Source organism: Rhinatrema bivittatum, chromosome 11 (genome assembly GCF_901001135.1).
Source record: "Rhinatrema bivittatum chromosome 11, aRhiBiv1.1, whole genome shotgun sequence".
NCBI lineage: Eukaryota > Metazoa > Chordata > Amphibia > Gymnophiona > Rhinatrematidae > Rhinatrema > Rhinatrema bivittatum.
The window spans coordinates 69,416,887-69,430,027 of NC_042625.1; the positions used below are offsets into that span (position 1 = coordinate 69,416,887).

At 43.7% G+C, this 13,141-nt stretch overlaps 1 protein-coding gene across 8 annotated transcripts in view; it reads left to right on the forward strand.

Annotated features, from left to right (window-relative positions):
* Positions 1-13,141, forward strand: part of BHMG1 (basic helix-loop-helix and HMG-box containing 1) — a 307,327-nt gene that overhangs the window by 141,114 nt on the left and 153,072 nt on the right. The window lies entirely within an intron of this gene.

Below are 13,141 nucleotides of genomic sequence, written 5' to 3' on the forward strand. Positions count from 1 at the left end.
TAAGCTTTTTGCTTGCTCTTGTATTATGAATGAATGACTGTCGAGGCAGATGGAACTTTCTTTAAGAGGCTTGAATGGGCTAGAAAGAGAAAGAAAGATGGTTTTGGACATGTTTAGTGACAGTTTGTTATATTTTAACCAAGACTTGATAGCAGTGAAACAATAATTGATGTGAATGAGAGTTTGATTCCAGGAGGGATGAACACGAATAATGAACTGAATATCATCAGCATAAAGTTTATAAGAGTCAGTAAGAGTAGTGAGAAGCTTGCAAATAGGAGCTAAGTAAACACTGATTAACATAGAAGATAGGGCTGAACATTTGATTGAAGAAATAGAGGAAAGTTCATTTTGAAATTTGATTTGCTGAGAACGATCAGAAAGAATTGATTGAAAACATCGAAGAACAGTACCAGAGATACCACATTCTTGTAGATGGTAGAGGAGAATATGATGATCAATAGTATCAAAAGCGGTTGATGTATCCAAAGAAACTAGTATGAATTGAGAACCAGCATCTATGCCTCTTCTGACAGAATCTGTCAGAGAGAAGAAGTAATTCAGTGCTAAGACAACGAAGGAAACCAAACTGATGTGGATCAAAGATGTCATGTTTTTTAATATAGTTAGTAAGCTGCGAAAGAACTGAAGACTCAAGAATTTTGGTAAAAAAAAAAGGAAGAGCTGAAATGGGTCTGTAATTGGCAGGGTTGTTGTGATCAAGATGTGTTTTTTTAGCAGTGGACGTACAATGGCCTTTTTTAAGCAGGAAGGAACAATACCTTCAGTTAGAGAAGAGTTGACTAATTGGGCGAAGATAAGAGATAAAGTTTCTTTAACTGTTTTAAAAAGAGCAGAGGAGCAAAAGAAGTAAGGGCAGAGAATAGTATTGGATTTAGTAATAAGTTGGTTGACCTGAATGGAGGAGACATATTCAAAAGTATTCCAGGTTGAAATGAGAGAAGTCTGAGAAGAATTGAACCAGTCAGGAACATTAATGAAATTTAAGCAAAGTTTTTCAATTTTTAGATTGAGACAAGAAAAGCTTCAGCTGATAAAGTTTCAGAAGGAACTGACTTAGTAGATTTGACAAAAGTTAAACGTTTGCCTGTATTAAATAATGTTTTGCGATTGTATCCAATTTTATTGATTAAATTGGAATAATCTTTTTTAACATCTAGAATCATGGTTTGATAAGTTTTGAGGCATGTCCTAAAGTCTTGAATGGAAGAAGTGGAAGGTATTTTACGCCAGAGTCTTTCAGACTTTCTAAGAACTTGCCGGGCAGTTTTAATGGAGTTATTGACCCATGGTTGACAACTTTTATAGGAAGAGGAAACTGACTTCAAAGAAGCTTGCTTGTTAAGAGTAGAGTCAAGAAATGAATTCCATTTGCAAATGGCATTGGAGATATCGAGATTAGCAATACTAGTACTGAAAGCAGAAAGATCAGTGTCAGATGCAGAGGTATTGATGATACCACGTTGAAGTAATTTAGCAGGAACAACATCTGCCTCAGAAGAATTCAAGGTAGAGGAAAAAGAACAATTAAGATAATGATCGGACCAGGGAACATGTGTAATGTTAGGAGAGGAGAAGCTGGAGAGCTGAGAGGAAGAATTAACAAAGATCAGATCTGAAGTGCCCTGTCCATTGCAGGCCCTGCCCGCTGGAACACACTACCTACGAACCTTCGCCTTGAGCCCTGCACCATCAAATTCAAGAAAAAAATTAAAGACCTGGCTCTTCAAACAGGCATACCCAGATTAGGACCCTCTTTTCTTCAACTCATCCCATTTGTTGCCTCTAAACTACCAATAATCTTGTTATGATATTACCATGTAATGATGTAATCATGGGTCCAGCCCAAGATGCTCATAATATCTAGGAAAACTCACAGTGAGGAGCTAGAGGGTCAGTAATCCAATACCGCAATGACTAAAACATACATCACAGATTTTGAAAGGTAAAGGTAAAAATGTTTTTAGTTGTCTCACCAAATGCAAGCGCCCATAGGCCGTATGCATTACAGAGTTAATATCATTTTCCATTGACCAAGATGCATCTAGTTTAACTCGTAATAACCTCACTTCATCAGCAGAGATCACAGTGTGTCCATCAGTGGTAATCCAAAATTCTCTCTGGTCTTCATCCAATCTGCAGAATCTCTGTTTTTTTCTGGATTCAATACCCCAAAATTTTTTTTCAGCCACCTGCTAACAGCAGTCATAGAGTTTTCAAAATTGGTAATAGAGGTCGCTGCATCCTGGTCCAAAGGAAGAATAATTTGGACGTCGTCCGCATAAATGAATGGAGAAAACCAAAGGAATGAATAATACTCCCAAGAGGGGGCTGAACATTTATTTAGTTAGACATTTTATATATCATCATTCCAAAAGAAGATCAGAACGGTGTTCAAGGGGAGCCTTACTGTTGGAGATTGACACCATGAAGTGTAAGGGCGAGAAGGACTGCAAACCAGAAGAGCAGGCAAACCAACTCCTGCCCCTCCCCCTTGTCAGCTGGGAGTGAACGCTGTGCTGTTTAATTCAAAGCACAGCTGCGCACAGCCGAAGCCGCGCGCCCCTGGGAAAGATTTTGGAAAAAAGATTCTCTTCATACCTATGGGGAGAAAGAGGAAAATAGAAAGGTGGAAAGAAGGCAAAACAATTACCGGCACGGTTAAAAGGGGAGGTGAAAGAAGCTATTTTAGCCAAAAGATCTTCATTCAAAAATTGGAAGAAGGATCCAACAGAAGAAATTAGGATAAAGCATAAACGTTGGCAAGTTAAATGTAAGACATTGATAAGACAGGCTAAGAGAGAATTTGAAAAGAAGTTGGCTGTAGAGGCAAAAACTCACAGTAAAAACTTTTTTAAATATATCCGAAGCAGAAAGCCTGTGAGGGAGTCAGTTGGACCGTTAGATGATCGAGGGTTAAAGGGGCACTTAGAGAAGATAAGGCCATCGTGGAAAGATTAAATGATTTCTTTGCTTCGGTGTTTACTGAAGAGGATGTTGGGGAGGTACCCGTAATGGAGAAGGTTTTCATGGGCAATGATTCAGATGGACTGAATCAAATCACGGTGAACCTAGAAGATGTGGTAGGCCTGATTGACAAACTGAAGAGTAGTAAATCACCTGGATCGGATGGTATACACCCCAGAGTTCTGAAGGAACTAAAAAATGAAATTTCAGACCTATTAGTAAAAATTTGTAACTTATCATTAAAATCATCCATTGTACCTGAAGACTGGAGGATAGCAAATGTAACCCCAATATTTAAAAAGGGCTCCAGGGGCGATCCGGGAAACTACAGACTGGTTAGCCTGACTTCAGTGCCAGGAAAAATAGTGGAAAGTGTTCTAAACATTAAAATCACAGAACATATAGAAAGACATGGTTTAATGGAACAAAGTCAGCATGGCTTTACCTAGGGCAAGTCTTGCCTAACAAATCTGCTTCACTTTTTTGAAGGAGTTAATAAACATGTGGATAAAGGTGAACCGGTAGATATAGTATACTCGGATTTTCAGAAGGCGTTTGACAAAGTTCCTCATGAGAGGCTTCTAGGAAAAGTAAAAAGTCATGGGATAGGTGGCGATGTCCTTTCGTTTGATTGCAAACTGGCTAAAAGACAGGAAACAGAGAGTAGGATTAAATGGACAATTTTCTCAGTGGAAGGGAGTGGACAATGGAGTGCCTCAGGGATCTGTATTGGGACCCTTACTTTTCAATATATTTATAAATGATCTGGAAAGAAATACGACGAGTGAGATAATCAAATTTGCAGATGACACAAAATTGTTCAGAGTAGTTAAATCACAAGCAGATTGTGATAAATTGCAGGAAGACCTTGTGAGACTGGAAAATTGGGCATCCAAATGGCAGATGAAATTTAATGTGGATAAGTGCAAGGTGATGCATATAGGGAAAAATAACCCATGCTATAATTACACAATGTTGGGTTCCATATTAGGTGCTACAACCCAAGAAAGAGATCTAGGTGTCATAGTGGATAACACATTGAAATCGTCGGTACAGTGTGCTGCGGCAGTCAAAAAAGCAAACAGAATGTTGGGAATTATTAGAAAGGGAATGGTGAATAAAAAGGAAAATGTCATAATGCCTCTGTATCGCTCCATGGTGAGACCGCACCTTGAATACTGTGTACAATTCTGGTCGCCGCATCTCAAAAAAGATATAATTGCGATGGAGAAGGTACAGAGAAGGGCTACCAAAATGATAATGGGAATGGAACAACTCCCCTATGAGGAAAGACTAAAGAGGTTAGGACTTTTCAGCTTGGAGAAGAGACGACTGAGGGGGGATATGATAGAGGTGTTTAAAATCATGAGAGGTCTAGAACGGGTAGATGTGAATCGGTTATTTACTCTTTCGGATAGTAGAAAGACTAGGGGGCACTCCATGAAGTTAGCATGGGGCACATTTAAAACTAATTGGAGAAAGTTCTTTTTTACTCAATGCACAATTAAACTCTGGAATTTGTTGCCAGAGGATGTGGTTAGTGCAGTTAATATAGCTGTGTTTAAAAAAGGATTGGTAAGTTCTTGGAGGAGAAGTCCATTACCTGCTATTAAGTTGACTTAGAGAATAGCCACTGCCATTAGCAATGGTAACATGGAATGGACTTTTTTTGGGTGCTTGCCAGGTTCTTGTGGCCTGGATTGGCCACTGTTGGAAACGGGATGCTGGGCTTGATGGACCCTTGGTCTGACCCAGTATGGCAATTTCTTATGTTCTTAAGGGCGAGAAGGACTGCAAACCAGAAGAGCAGGCAAACCAACTCCTGCCCCTCCCCCTTGTCAGCTGGGAGTGAACGCTGTGCTATTTAATTCAAAGCACAGCTGCGCACAGCCGAAGCCGCGCGCCCCTGGGAAAGATTTTGGAAAAAAGATTCTCTCCATACCTATGGGGAGAAAGAGGAAAATAAAGATCTTGGCTTCTACACCCGTGGTAAAGGAAGTGAGAGGACCGATGGATGATCATCTAGTAAGGAGGGTAAGTCAAACCTCAAGAGAGGTTATCCCAGATATTACATTCTCATTAGGGGCTTCTGTGAGTCTTGCCCAGAGCCATATATCCAATCCACCCTCTGGCAGCAATGGGGTTAGTGAGGTTGAAACTTCCCCAAAGCTGATGACTTTAACATCTATTAATAACAGAGGGGAAAATTTAATGGATCAGGCATCAGAGGCTAAAGCAGCAGATGAAAGTAATACAGCAATGTGTGCATTAGATCTAGAAGTGACTGAGCCTGAAACTATTACCTTGACAGATGTGTGGAGAGCTGTTATGAAAATGGAGAGAAGATTATCTCAATCCATGTCCCAATCCACCAATTTTGCTTTAGAAACTAAGAAAACATTAGAAAACCATGGAAAATGTTTAGAACAATTGGAAACTTCAAATACAGCGGCAGCCGTGCAAATTGCATCATTGCAGTCATCAGGAACTACTTTCATTAAAGATTCACTGATTATAAACAAATAGAAGGATTGGAAAATTCTATGAGAAGCGCAAACATTTGCGTCTCTTGAACTTTCCTACCACTAGATTACTTTCAGCACAAGAATTATTTAAAAAATATGTGAAGGAAATATTGTGTATATCTAATGATTTGCTTATATCAAAAATTTACTATGTTACAAATTTAAAAAGAGTTGTGGCTGTATCAGATGGGGAATGGATGCTCTTGTATCTGATAGCCCCAATTTAACATCTTTTTTGGAGGCTTCAGTTGATAACATTCAAACTAGAGCCACTTTAATAGTGACTTTTAGTTTAGAACAGCAAAAACATTTGGTGTTACAAAAATACTTTAAAAATAAGTTTACTTTTTGGTGGTCAACTAGTGCAAATGTTCCCAGATGTTTCCAGGAGTATGCAACTTAGAAGGAAACAGTTTCTTTCATTGAGGCAGAGAGTATTGAACTTAGGGGCTACTTTCTTCCTCAAATATCCCTGCAAGTGTTTGATCACATTTCAAAAGAATAAATTTGTTTTTTCAGACCCTGGTCATCTGGAAACTTTTCTTCTAGATAAAGGTGGATAGGATTATAGCAGCTTCCAAGTTGGATAGTTAGTTTGGCAAAATATTATATATCTCCTGAATTAACAGTTGGATATTTTCTTGAATATTGCTTAATGAGTGTGCTTCCCATAATGTGGACTGTATTTGGTGATATTACATTTGTTTTTTTCTTTTTACTTATATAATAAGATTGCCTATTCTATGTTGATGTAATTCACAATATTTAATATTTTACTCCTTTAAAATGGTTCTTATCCCAAGTTTCCTATGCTTATCCATTTTTATACCTATCCATTTTTAAGTTGCTCCTCTGAATGTATTGTATTTCTTCGTTACAATTTGTGAACCTGTTGAAGCTGCTCCGCAGAATTTGATGTATCTTGTTGTTTAAAATGTAAACCGGAATGAAGGCCATCACCAATACTTCGGTATATAAAAGCTTATAAAATAAAAAAAAAAAAATTTCATTGGAAAATGTTAAGAAATTTAATAAAGTATAAATTAAAAAAAAACCGGTGTACAAAAGTAACATTCATACTATAGATCAACACAATAGGGATTAATATAAATTTACTGTGACTTTCTAATACATATTAACTAAGGGCTGGATTTTAATATCTACTCGTGGGCATAGATTTGTGCGCCCAACCCGGCGTGCACAAATCTACGCCTGATTTTATAACATGCACGCGCAGCCGTGTGCAAGTTATAAAATCCGGGGTCGGCGCGTGCAAGGCGCACGTGTGCACCCCTTGTGCGCGCCGAGCCCTAGCGGAGCTCCGATGGCTTTCCCTGTTCCCTCCGCCGCCCCCCCCCCCCCCACCTTCCCCTACCTAACCCGCTCCCCAACCCTACCTAAACCACCCCCCAACCTTTATTTAGCAAGTTGCGCCTGCCTCTGGGCAGGCGTAGGTTGCGTGCGCTGGCCAAGTGCCGGCACGCGATACCTTGGCCTAACGACCCTAGGGAGGCCTCTGGCCACGCCCCTGGATCGCCCACACCCTGCCCCTTTTTTCAAGCCCCGGGGCTTGCGCGTGTCTCTGGGCCTATGCAAAATAGGCTCAGCGCACGTAATCCCCCTGCGCGCGTAAATCTTTTAAAATTTGCCCCTAAATGTCTAGGACAGCAAGTTTGTAGTAAAGCAGATGTATTTCAACAGTTTTCACATCATAGTCTTAAGATACTTAGGGGCGGATTTTAAAAGGGATACGTGCGTAATATACACGCGCAACCCGTTTAAACCCCTCCTGCGCGCGCCGAGCCTATTTTGCAAGCCCCGGGACACGCATATGTCCCGGGGCTCAAAAAAAGGGGCGTGGGCGTGGCCAGAGGCCTCCGAAGGCCCGCTAGGCTGGGGGATCGCACTTGGCCGGCGCGCACAACTTAAATAATTTAGGTAGGGCTGGGGGCGGGTTAAATAGGGGAAGGGAGGGGAAGGTGGGGGGGGGGGCGATTTCGGAGCGGCCTCGGAGGGAACGGGGAAAGCCATTGGGGCTCCGCGCGTGCAAGGTGCACAAGTGTGCACCCCCTTGCGCGCGCCAACCCCAGATTTTATAACGTGCGTGCGGCTGCACGCGCACGTTATAAAATCGGGCATAGATTTGTGCGTGCCGGCTTGCGCACACAAATCTACTTTCGCATGTAGGTTCGAAAATTTAGCCCTTAAAATCTATCATTACTTATTCATTCTTAAATTATTATCTTTGTCTTGATATTGTAGTTCTCTGCATTCTGATATCTTTTTAAGTTCGGTTATATGCATTTTTGAATAACCAAATTTTCAGCTCATGTTGAAATCTCTTTCTTTCTGGTATCAAACATAAAGTTTCGGATAGAGAGTTCCACAGCTTTGGGCCTGCTATGGAAAACACACAGGGGTAGATTTTCAAAGGGGTACGCGCGTAACCCCCGAAAACCTACCCCAAACCCCCCTGCGCGCGCCGAATCTATTTTGCATAGGCTCGGCGGCGCGCGCAAGTCCCGGGGCTTGCATGGAGGGGCGTGTCGGGAGTGATGTGGCATTTCGGGGGCGTGGTTCCGGCCCGGGGGCGTGACAGCGGCCCCTGGACCAGCCCCCGGACCGGAACATGGAGCACGGCAGCTGGCCCGGCGCGCGCAAAGTTACGCCTGCTTTGAGCAGGCGTAACTTTCGTGATAGAGGTAGGGGGGAGGTTTAGATAGGGCTGGGAAGGTGGGGGGAGGGCGGAGGGAACGGAGGCAGGCTGCGAGGCTCGGCGCGCGCAGGCTGCCGCCCCCTGATTTTAATGGATACGCGCGGCTACGCGGGTATCTATTGAAATCCCTCGTACTCTTGTTCACGCCTGGTGCGCGAACAAAAGAACGCATGTGTGCAGATTTATAAAATCTGCCCCACAATCTCTTGTTTGTATCAGATGTGTACTCTGTATTGCAGGTATAGTCAATATGTGTATGGTTGGTATGTATGGTTGTAGTGTCATGCCTATTAGATCGGGGTTACTGGAGTGGATGATTTTAAATATTAGTGTTAATACTTTTTAATAGATTCTGGATTGTAATGGCGGCCAGTGCAGTGATATCAGCGAGGGTGTGTTGTGATCAAATTTCCTTGTTCTTAGCAAAAGTCTTGCTGAGGCATTTTGTAATAACTGGTAGTGGTTTTAATAGACTGTAGGAAGGCCGAGTAATAGGGAGTTACAATAGTATGTTTGAGAAAATCAGTGTTAGTAATACAGTACAGAAGTCCTTGAAAGTTAGTAAAGGTTTCAACTGATGTAATATGCGCAACTTGGTGTAGCCTGCATTAATTATTTTATTAATATGCTTTTTCATTGTATGGTTTTCATCTATTTGTATACTTAAGTCCCGTACTTGATCTGTGGAGGTAATGTGAATGTTACCCAGGTCTATAGGCAGAGGTTTAACTATTGAAGAATTTCTGCTTAGCCAAATGATTTCAGTTTTTTTAGTGTTTAATGTTAGTTTAAATAAACATTAAACAAAAGGGGTGAAAGGGTGAACCTTGAGGAACCTCACAGAGCTTCCTGCCGGTCTCTGAGCAAAGCCTATGAAAGGACATCTGAAAGGATACGAGCCAAAATGGAGGAAGAAAGGAGTTTTCAGCTTCAGAGACTTCTCTTTAATGAGCCCTCTATCTCTTATCCCTGAAAGTCATGTTGAGGACTCTGCAGTTATTATGCGGCCACTATGGCTGCTGCAGTGCTAGGGATCTTGGTCCTCCTCCCATAGCCTTGAGGAGCTGTCTCTGTGGTCACCTTTTTGACCCCCATGGCTGCCGCAGTGCTGGTGTGTTGATTCCTTGACCCAAGGGTCATGTTTTAGATCCCACAAACTCTCTTAAGCCATTGTGGCAGGAGCGATAGTAGTACAGGTTTCCTCTATGTAGAATCATTCTTCTGGCTCTACCCTGTATTTCAGAGGTTTATTTTTTGCTAGAGGTCTGCAAGTATTTTATAAGGGTTGGGATACAGTTTTATTTATTTTATTTAAAATTATTTATAAAAGTTTGTGGCTGATTACATAAAAATATACACAATTCAGTAACTACATAAATAAAAATAACAAGGACGTAAAAATGCCTGTTAAAGCTTCAAAGGCTTCATGAGAATTGCTTAATGATGTACTCAGGCAGGGTCAACTGGAAGCAATCTATTGTTCCTGGAGATTTTTAAATGCCTCTTTAAAGAAAAATGTGTTTAGTGCATTCTTAAACTCTTTTGGATCATTTGTACAATGGAGCTGTAATGGTAGATTGTTCCACAGTATCGGATCGGCTATTGAAAAGGCCCTTTCCCTAGTGGAGTCTAAACAAGCAAAAACAAGGGACGGATGCATCTAGGAGAGATTTAGTTGTGGAACAAAAGGAACAACAGGGCATGTGTATTCTAAGGGTAGAGATGATCCATGGGGAGTTAATATTATGTAATAGGTCGTGTATTATGGAGGCCTGTTACGCTTGGTGGTCCATAGTCTATTCCTGCGGACCGTCGCTCTCACCTCCAGCTTAGCCCGAATAAATGTGCCGTGACCTGGCTTGATGAGGGCCCCCGTGCGAGCCGCTGCCTTCGGCCTGAGCACTGTTCCCCAACTTGGTCTTGGGTCGCCAGGATTCATGGCTGAGATGCTGCTGGCAGGGTCAAGGCAGCATGTCCTCTTTAGGTGCTCGCATGTGCCCCTTGTCTAAATTTAAACGGACCGTGGCAGGAAAGCCTAGCAGTCCCCCTGATGAGGTCATTGAGCTGGGCCTTTAAAAGGCCATTTCTGCTGTTGGTCTGGGTCTCAGCAATAGGTTGAATCCACTTGGAGAAGTGCTTTGCCTCTGCGTTCCTGGTTCCTGCTTACTCCTGGGGGAGTTCTGTGCTACTGCGGAATGCAGAATTTGCGCAGAATTCCCCCTTCCCACAGATTTCCTCTCTCATCTTGCAGATTTCCTCCCTCCAAAACCGGAAGCGCATGGACAGCGGCCATCGCGAGAGTGGGGGCATCTCAGCATGGCAGAAAATAGCAGATGAGACCCTGGCATGCTGCGAACGGAGCGCATCCCGCGGCTCATGGGACACGCTCCATTTGCGGCGAAGATGAAGGCCCGGCGTGCCGTTCGCAGTGAAAAGGGAAGGCCCCCGTGTGCCGCGAACGGCCCGCCTGGGCCTTCATCTTTGCTGCGAACGGAGCGCGTCCCGCGGCATGCCGGTGAGAGAGAATGTGTGTGTGAGAGAGGGGAGGCTGACAGAGCATGGTTGGTGAGAGGGGGAGTGGGGAAGGTGAGAGAGCAGGAGGGTATGAGAGAGAGCATGGTTGGTGAGAGGGAGGTGGGGAAGGTGAGAGCAGGAGGGTGTGAGAGAGCATGGGAGGTAAGAGAGGGTGGGTGGGGGGATGCTTGAGTGTGGGTTTCAGAGAGAGAGAGCCTATATGAGGGGAAGGGGATGCCGGTGAGAGAGAATGTGTGTGTGAGAGAGGAGAGGGGGTGTGGGGGAGGGTGAGAGACAGCTTGGTTGGTAAGAGGGGGGAGTGGGGGAATGCTTGTAGGTTTCAGAGAGGGAGCCTATGTGAGGGGAGGGTGACAGCAGGAGGGTGAGAGAGCATGGGAGGTAAAAGAGGTGGCTCGGGAGATGCTTGAGTGTGGGTTTCAGAGAGAGGGAGCCTATATGAGGAGATTGTGAAGGAGTGTGTATGTGTGTGAGAGATTGGGAGCTCGTGTGTATGAAAAAGGGGCTGTGTGTATGTGAGGGTGCTAGCCTGTGTGAAGGGATTGTGTATGTGAGGGAGCCTGTATGAGGGGGTGTGTATGTATATTAGAGAGAGGGAGCATGCGTGTGAGAGAGGGAGGGACAGAGGGAGCCTATGTGAGGGACAGTACTGAGAACAGGGTCAAAGTCTGGGACTGGCAATAGAGTGGAAAGAGTTGAGCCTAGAGGTGAAGGGGAGAGAGATTGGCAGGTGGACGAGTTGGGGCCTGAGAGGGCAAACTGGCCAGGGGAGTAGGGAGAGCGAGTGAAAGGGACACTCTTACAGTTAATTTCTAGGGAAATTCTGCTCAAAATATTTAAAATTCTACAACTTTAACAACTTTTTTCTGTAATAATTTAAAATGTAGTTACTTAAAAACTCATGTAAATTGTATTATTTTGACCAATATAAAGTTTGCAGAACTTTGCAGAATTTTCAGTTTTTGTGCGCAGAATTCCTGCTCCCTCTTTTCCTGGTTTCCGCTGTATGTCGTTCCTTTGTCCCTGTGCCCTGTTCCTTGGCAGTCTGGTCTGTCTTCTGAGTTCTTACCGTATCATTGTGGTTAGCCTTTACTTTGTCTTCATCATCTCGTCTTGCTCCTGTGGTCCCTCCTCCTCTTCGTTCTTTGTCTGTTTGGTTTGGACTTCTGGTTTGACTTTGGATTGGACCTTGATGCTGCTGGACCTCCGCCTGAACCACACTACAAGAATGCTGCCTGCCTCTGACCACAGTCTGTACCTGACTTTTTGATTGTTCATTGTCCTGACTCTGCTTCCTTCTCCGTGCTGGCCTGCAACGACTTCATCTCAATGGATCTTCACCTCCACAGAGGCCCGCACCTAAGACCAGCCATTGTCGGCACCCGAGAGCTCAACCTAAGGGGAACATGGGCTGATATTGGCGAAGTTCCAGTTGGGCCTCTGCTACAGCCAGCTCCGCCTGCCAACGGGGGACGGACGGACCTGCAGAGCTCCTCCCTGTGGGTTGCGCTAACTCCCCCTCGGTCTAAGGGTCCACATCCACAACAAGGCTATCTAATATTGAATGCGCCAATATATTGGTAATCTGTGTAGCGAAAAGAGTACTGGGTTGATGTGAGCATGCATCATTGCTCCAGTTAACATTCTGGCTGCTGAGTTCTGAATGATTTGTAATGCTTGTAATGTACAGTTTTAGGAACTCCCTCAATTTCCCAGTATTATTGCCTTCAAATGGAGCCCAGAGTGGCAAAGGCTAAGCACAATCGCACAGATATTTTCTGGGGATTCCCTTGAGGGCCTTAACAGACTGACACAAGGGATCAGTGAAGAGGGCCCAAGGAGGGAGAGTGCCTTCTTAGAATTAGTGTGATGTCTCTTCCATAGAGAAGAGCTGGCCTTTTTCAGTGTTGCAGAGGAATGCAAGGAAGAATCTCCAGCATCACAGATATCTTTTACAGCTGTTCCAATTGCTGAAAAGGACAACAGCAGACCTTGATACGCCTAGCTGCACAGAATACAACCCCTATGGTGTGCAGTCCCTAGTTCTAGGTCAGCTGCATCCCAGGCAAATTTGTTTTGGCTGGTTTCAGCAGATTCCCAGAAATGGGAAAGGATGTTCCCAGAAAGGGGTGGATATTCCTGCCATGATCTCCTCTGTGGGAAAGGCTTAGCATCTTTAATTTTCAGCCATTGCGTGCTTGTTTAGGTCTGCTAGAGGTGGTGGAACTTCCCTTGTTTCCAGTAGACTTCATTACGTTTGTAAAGGACCTGCTTGGATCCTCAGGAGAATGAGGAATTTTGTTTTCCTAGGATTAAACTGTTGGTGGCATTTAATGTCATGCAAAAATATAAAAAAGACAGACCTTAGGGCGGGCTCTCT